Raw genomic sequence first — 8,417 nt, 5'->3', positions numbered from 1 at the left:
TGAAAATATATTATACATGACTTACTAAGGCAGCTGCACCTCTTCAAGCCTTGTGTTTCAGTTAAGACCATCTTCTAGGAAATCTGCTAGGAAATCTAGGGGCTCCCAAGGACCTGGCTGGGCTCCAACTCCACGGCTGAATTTGAGAGGAGTAAACCAGAGGGAAAGACCCTGCTCAGGGCTTGCTTCAGTTGCCAACAACCCACTCTAGCCAAGAGAGAGGGGAAAGCAGCTTGATCACCTCCGGAGGGAGCCACCTCTGTCTGCCATCAGAAAGCCACCTCAGGAGCACCTGGGTGGCTCCGTTGGTTGAGTGTGGGACTCTTGATTTTGGCTCGGGTCATGATCTCATAGTTGGTGACATGGAGCCCCAGTCTGGCTCCAAGCTGACAGCAAGGAGCCTGTTTGGGATTCTCCATCTGCCCCTCCCCCATGCATGCACACATTCTCTCTCTCTCAAAATAAATAAACTTAAAAAAAAAGAAAAGAAAAAAATCACCCCAACCCCTGGCTCAGGCAGAGCTTGGTTGCAGTCTACCATTAATATCTTAAATTTTGTGAAATTTGGAGCAATCAAGGGAGCACACTCAGTGACCCATCGGGAAGGGATGTGCGTGTATTTCCTGAGCCCTGGGTTGCCCTGGGTTGTTAGGGCAAAAGTAATCCTACAGTAGGTAGGATCTACCATGGGATATAGCTGTGGTTCTCAAATGGCCAAAGCAAAGGAACCCTTGTTTTGTATCAATATCTTGGACAGTAGCCCAACATACAACATGTGTATACAACATATGCAAAATGTATTTTATAAATGTATAAACCCAAATTAATATAAAATCAGGCATTGAGACCAGTAAGGCTCTTTTGAGGAACCCATATCTGCCCATTGGGGGTCCCTATCACCTTAAATCAGCTTTGGGATTCCACTTTACTTTTGAACACTGTTTTGGTTGTACAGTATCAAGGAAATCCTGATTTACCTGGGGAAGCAGTTATTTGTTACTCATAGAGTTTTACATTCAGCCTTTATAAAGGCCAACGCGAGGCACCTATGTGGCTCAGTCGGTTAAGCGTCTGACTTCAGCTCAGGTCATGATCTCACAGTTCGTGGGTTCAAGCCCCATGTTGGGCTCTGTGCTGATGGCTCAGAGCCTGCTTCAGTTTCTGTCTTCCTCTCTCTCTGCCCCTCCCCTGCTCACACTCTGTCTCTCTCTCTCAAAAATAAATAAACATTAAAAAATAAAGGCCAATGCACAGCTACAATCTTATTAATCAATGACACATTTACAAGAAGTTTCAATATACACAGAGACAGCAGGAGAACGAAACGAAACACTACAATTTGCATTCAAAGAAGATAATATAAGGCAGGTTCTCTCATTATTAATCTCCTTAGTGATAACGTTTAGATATAAACACATTTGGATATGTATGTTTGTGTTACAGCTTAAGATATACTAAAAGCCAATGGGCACCTGGGTGGCTCAGTCCGTTAAGTGTCTGACTCTAGATTTTGGCTTGGGTCATGATCTCACAGAGTGCAAGCCCTGTGTCCAGCTCTGTGGAGCCTGCTTGGGATTCTCCTTCTCTCCCTATCTGCCCCTCTCCCACTCATGCTGTGTGTTTCTCTCCCTCTCTCTCTCAAAATAAATAAATTAACTTTAAAAAGGGGGTAGTACTTGGGTGACTCAGTAGGTTGGGTATCTGGCTTCAGCTCAGGTCATAATCTTGCAGTTTGTGAGTTCAAGCCCCACATCAGGCTCTCTGCTGTCAGCGCGCAGCCCACTTCAGATCCTCTGTCTCCCTCACTCTCTGCCCCTCCTCCACTCTGTCTCTCTCTCAAAAACAATAAACATTTTTTAAAAATATTAAAAATAAAAATAAATTAAAACATATACTAAAAGCCAAATAAAAGTTAAAATCACCAATAATGAGACACACTGACGTCATGAGTGACATGATGAGTTGTATCATCTCCTTAGAAAGACATAATAATATCACTTCCTTGCTAAAAATGCATCCACTGCATCTAATCATGAAGAAACACCAAATAAACCCACATTCAGGGGCATTCTAGAAAAAAACAATCTGTGCTCTTGAAAAATATCAATGGCTTGAAAGACAAAAAAAGGCCTGAGGGGCTGGCCCAGGTTAGAGGCCCCTAAAGACACACGACAACTAAAGGCAGTATGTGACCTGGACTTTGACCAGAACAATGTAAAGGACATTGTTGGGACAATCCGTGAAATTTGAATATAGACTATAAATTAAATAGTAACATAGCATTACTATTAGTTTTCCTGAATTTGATCATTATATTGTGGTTCTGTAAGAGAATGTCCTTATTCTCAGGAGATGGGGTCCAAGTATTTAGGGGTAAAGTGTAGGATGTGTCAAATTGTTTGGCAAAGAATAATAATAATAATAATAATACATGTGGATATGTATACATATGTATAGAGATACAAATGGATAAAGCAAATGTAACAAAACATTAATAATTGGTGAATATAAAGAATGTGTGGGAGGAGCACCTGGGTGGCTCAGTCAGTTAGGCATCTGACTTCGGCTCAAGTCATGATCTTGTGGCCCGTGAGTTCAAGCCCCACATCAGGCTCTGTGCTGACAGCTCAGAGCCTGGAGCCTGTTTCAGATTCTGTGCCTCCCTCTCTCTCTGACCCTCCCCTGTTCATGCTGTCTCTCTCTCTCTCTAAAAAATAAATAAAACATTAATAAAATTTTTCTAAAAAAGAAAGAAATTTGCAGATGTTCCACGACTGAAAAACCCACACACACTTTGAAAACTCTGGTGACGATTATCTGTAAGCTCTGGTTGCCACAGATATACTAAGAGATTATAGATACTGAACAGACCATTTGAAAATCCAAAATATAATTTAAATATTTTATCTTTTCAATATATGTTTATAATTTAAATAATTGAATATGTAAATGTTGTCAAATATGCCCCAGGGAGGGTACTACCTGTTCTCTGCCTGAAATCCCTTTCCCTGTTGTCTCACTACTCACCCCCTATGGTCTGCTTATCTCTTACCTCTCAGCCCCAGCATCACTTCCTCCAGGAAGGCTCCCCTGATTTCCTAAGTCAGGGTTGGCTGTCCCTCCTCTGTGCCCCCACAGCACCCCAGAAGTGTCACTCCCATTGCAGCATTGAATACACTCGAGCCTCTTGTGCATCTCTCATGAGAGAGAAGGCCATGAGGGCTGGGGGCCATGTCCCATTCTTGGATGTAACTGTGGCCCCTGGTAGCACAGTTCCTCAGGTGTGAAAGCTCTTAATACACACTTGCTTGTAAATGAATGTGGAATGATCTGTGAATCTATGGGTTCTGCAGTGTGAGGTTGTCAGTCCCGCCCACCCCCGACTTAGTAGACTTTCTGCATTAAAACCAGACTTTGTGCAGTGTTTATCTTATTCTCATCTTCTGCACCTAGAAGCAGGTCTCAGGGCTGTGTTTACTTCTCTCCTGGGGCCAAGCCTGTGCACTCTGTGTTCACATTAAACAAAGGCTATTGTTCCCCCAGCCCCTCTGTAGTTGACACCTGTTACTGGGTTATCCTTGAAAATCAACTCTGAATTTTCCAAAGCAAATATTTGCTCCCGTTCTCTCCCAGAATGCCTCTGGGCTGCCCCACCTCCCTTTCCTCTGTTTACCAGATGCCCTGCGTTTAGGAAGACACCTCACCCCAGCAGGAATCCTGTAAGACAGAAGTAAGAAGGCCAGGAAAAACATAACTTATTCAAAGGGTCCTGTATACATTTATTTTATAAGCCCAAATTATCCGAGAGCCGAAGTAGAAGGGCAAATTTATGTTGCAAAATAACTTGGTGATGTACTCACATCTATATAGAAATTATGTGGAACTCTCTGCCTGACATATTATCCAAAACATGCTTCCTCCTGTTCATGCTGAAGACTGGATTTGAACTATGAATGGTACATCAAAGGCAGCATGTCTGCTCTCTGTGGTTTCTGAAACCTAAGTATTTTTAAAGTAAAAGCAGACCCAACAGTGGCATCCCTGGTATTACTGGTGACTTGCCTGCCTATGGACATCCCTTCTCCATCCCTCCATAGACATCTCACAGAACAAAGGAAAGGGAAACTTCATAGCTGAGTTCACTGTCACACCACCCTGAAAGCCCAGAAAGTGACTTAAGAAGTTCATTTTCGGGGCACCTGCGTGGCTCAGTCGGTTGGGCATCCAACTTTGGCTCAGGTCATGATCTCACGGTTTGTGGGTTCGAGCCCCGCATCAGGCTCTGTGCTGACAGCTACCTCAGAGCCTGGAGCCTGCTTCAGATTCTGTGTCTCCCTCTCTCTGACCCTCCCCCCTCACACTGTCTCTCTCTCTCTCAGAAATAAATAAAAACATTAAAAAAAAATAAGAAGTTCATTTTCTCACCTATAGCTATTAAAGACAAAGATCAGCTGGCCAATTGCTAATTGCTAAAGACCTGTCTCTGGGTTCTAGGGATTTCTTTTTTTTAATTTTTTTAAAAAATGTTTTATTTTATTTCTAGGAGAGAGAGAGAGAGAGACGCGTGAGCAGGGGAGGGTCAGAGAGAGAGGGAGTCACAGACTGAAACAGGCTCCAGGCTCTGAGCTGGCAGTCAGCACAGAGCCCGACGCGGTGCTCGAACCCATGAACCGCGAGATCATGACCTAAGCGAAAGTCGGACGCTTAACCGACTAAGCCACCCAGGCGCCCCTAGGGATTTCTATCCCTACTGTCCCTGTGGTCCAGCTGTGCTTACCTGTGACAGTGTTGGGTTGGGGACAAGGATTTTTCCTTAACTCTTTGGAAGGGCTGATACCGCAGACAAAGTTCCTTTTAACATAATCAACTTGAGCAGGGAGGAAGTTGGGATATATCAGCTGAAGAGAGGGAGGAGAGAAGAACCCACTGTCCTTTGATGAAATCATGTGGACTTTCTCTCCCAAGACAAGTGTATTAACCACACACACAAAACAGTTTACACATGGACCCCTATGGGTCCCAGGTTAAGAAAGCCCGAGCTAAGGGAAGAGTCACACCACGGGGTCCTAATCATTAGGGAATGGAGAAGAATTTAAGAGAACCTTCATTGTCAGTATCCTGTGAGTCATCAGACAGGGACTATCCCATAGCACATTCCCAAGCATGGTCAGAGAAACCACATATTTATGACCACAGGAAAGAGCGTCAATGGTAGAGGAAGCAGCCTGGGACAGCCTCCAGAACTCTTCCTGCCTGTGGAAACGTGGTTTCTGACTATAAACATCTCACTGGAATGTATCCTCTTTACTAATTACAGAAGAGCTTATCACACTGAATTGGAGTTGGCTGTCCAGGCATTGTCCCTAAAGTCTCCAGGACAGAAGCCATACCCTACTCACCCTTTTATCTCCAGCCCTCAAGCTGTGCCTGATGCCCTGTACATATTTCTTGAATTGAGTAGGTGAATTAATCAGCAAGTTTATTTATTAGGAAAATGGGTATGTGTGGGTGTCGTATTCTATTTCAAGGAGCATGTGGCATTTCTTTAAGCCCCAAGCCAGAAAATCACTAACTCTCAAGCTGTTCTGGCCATTGGAAGTGGTTCTAGAGCTAGAAAATTGGGGGGGGGTGATAGAAACCCCCCAGAGGGAAACAACAAGGCACATCCACAATCGGTTCATGGATTGATGTTTGAAGGGAGGATGCATCAAACCCCAAAGTGTGTAAGAATCACTTGGGTTGTTAGAAATCCAGTCTCAGATCCCATCTCCAGCCTACTGAATCAAAATCTGCATTTTGACAAGATTCCCAAGGCTGCTGCTCTTGCTTTCCAGACCATACTTTTTGTTTATTTGTTTTTAGTTTAAGTAATCTCTACACCCAGCCTGGGGCTCAAACACACAACCCTGAGATCAAGAGTCGCATGCTCTACGGAGTGAGCCAGCCAGGTACCCCTACAGACCATACTTTGAAAAGCAAGATTCTAAGGAGTCCTAATGGTTGTACAATCAAACACATACTTCCTAGGGAAACTGAGTCCCAGGAAGAGCGGCTGTCTTTGACTGGGTCAGAGGGAGGTGCTGGTAGAGCTAAGACCAGAACTCAAAGCTTCTGATTTGAATAATGGTAGTTTCCACTGCCCAATGTGGACATCCATTTGTGAGACAGCATGCTGGTGGAGGAAGATAGAGAGGTCAGGGAGGGTGGCACCTGGATCTTCTTCGGGTAACCCCAGTCCCTCCCTACTCCTATTTCTAAGTGAGGGCAGGGGAGGGAACGGCCTTCTTTTCTCCGTACTTTTTTCTCCTCCTCTAAAAGCTTGGTGTAGAGATCAAATAAGATATTGCTGGGGCTGGGGAAAATTTGGATTCTTTTTTTACCTCCACCTGACAAAGTAGCAACTATTCAGTACTACTATCATCCACCATTAATATTCAATTAGTATCTATAGTGCTGACACTCCAGGAACAGTGTGACATCATTCCCAAGGTGACATCTTCTAATCGGTCCCAAAACTCCATCTCCTGCTGCCATTCACCCAGAGTTTCTCAACTGGTGAGCTTTGGTAGTATTCATCTCCTAGAATTAAGATCACAGAATAAGATGATGTTGAAATGCACAGTGTGAAAAATAAATAAAATTTGTTTATTTCTTATTTAAAGTTTATTATGTATTATGTTACAATATAATGCACATGTGCCCCTCTGACATTTTCCAATCAACGAGATTAATTCCTCAGACTATCCAGTGGCCGAAATGACATGAGCAGTTCTTCCATCCAAATTCTAACAACCTGAACCCTAAAGGAATGATACAGGGGAAAAGTAGAAGCCACAAAACCAAGAGACCTCAGAGGCCATGTAGTCAGTATCCCACCTAATGTCTGAATCCCCACTACAAAAGGCTGCAATGCCAGACCTACCTGGGCCATGACTCTTTTGGCCACTCCATTCCATGTAGACGTCTCCACACAAAAGCAGGTCCCAACACCATTTAACTCCATCTTACTCCTGAGTCACTCCCCCAGACTCACTCCATGCAATAAACCCCAACTATCCCATCTTCTGCTCTTGTTACTCATTATCCCTATTTATGAGCTTGGTTTGTCCTTTGGATCTGGTATTCCATTGAGATGGGACCAGGTTGAAGTGAATTATAATCAAGAAGGGAAGCCAAGGTCATGGCCAGGTAAGGAAGAGCCTTCCATTTTTCTCAAGTTGATCTCTCCCTTTTAGAGTTTCTATCCATAGAATTCTAACACTGCTACCACTAAAGTCTGTAAAGCTGGCCTTCTGAGTGTGTAGGGTCTGTGTCTGACTGTGCTTAGCCATGTCATGGTCATTTTCTCCTAGCATCCCCACTCTTTCCAAGTCTCTAATTAGCTCTTCTATACTGAGTAGGGTTCAGATCAGAGTAGCATTTTCCCCATACAGTTCTCAGTGTCTTAGATACTTGGATTGAGGCATAAGATGGGGGTTGGGGGTCTTCATTTTAGTAAGCAGGTCAGGGGATTTTGCTGCAGGAGGGCAGGAGGCCTAACTTGGAGAAATATTGATGGGAATTTTGCTGCCAGGCATATCAGAGATCAGTTCCTAGCTTCGCAACTTACTGCCTGTGTAACCCTGAACAAATTAGTTTATCTTCATAAGCCCCAGTTTCCTCATCTCTTCTAAAGAGATGATAACACCTATCTGTGAGTATTAAAACCGGGCTATATAATACTTTGTTTAATTCAAAGATGAGAGGTCTATATAATGTTTTGTATAATTCAAGGCAAGTACTGAGCATTCAATAAATACAAGTTAGTGTTGCTGTTAGTGTAACTGCTTCTTTTATCTTCAGGATAGGGAACTTATTTATTTTTCTTAACAATTTATTTATTTTTGAAGCGGAAAGTATGTGGGTGGGGGAGGAGCAGAGGGAAGGGGACAGAGGATCTGAAGTGGGCCCCCACACGGACAGCAGAGAGCCCGATGCGGGGCTTGAACTCACCAACTGTGAGATCATGACCTGAACCAAAGTTGGATGCTCAACTGACTGAGCCACCCAGGAACCCTCAGGATAGGGAATGTATTAGCAGGCAATTTACTGCATATGCTTTTTAGCTGACTGAGATTTCTAATAGATGCTGGTGAATCTTCGGCTCACCCTATAGCTTTTCCCTATGTCAGCTTTGTGATTCAGTAATGTGTCGCCATTTCCATGCATAGCCATGGGCCTTGCACTTAGTAGGGGATCACAATTTGCTAAATATTTTTTTTAAATGTTTTTATTTATTTCTAGGAGAGAGAGAGAGACACAGCATGAGGAGGGGAGGGTCAGAGAGAGAGGGAGTCACAGACTGAAACAGGCTCCAGGCTCTGAGCTGGCAGTCAGCACAGAGCCCGACGTGGGGCTCGAACCCATGAACCGCGAGA

Source organism: Hyaena hyaena, unplaced genomic scaffold (genome assembly GCF_003009895.1).
Source record: "Hyaena hyaena isolate Hyena2069 unplaced genomic scaffold, ASM300989v1 scaffold_10, whole genome shotgun sequence".
NCBI lineage: Eukaryota > Metazoa > Chordata > Mammalia > Carnivora > Hyaenidae > Hyaena > Hyaena hyaena.
The sequence above is the reverse complement of the archived record's forward strand: the minus strand, read 5'-3'. Positions refer to the sequence as shown.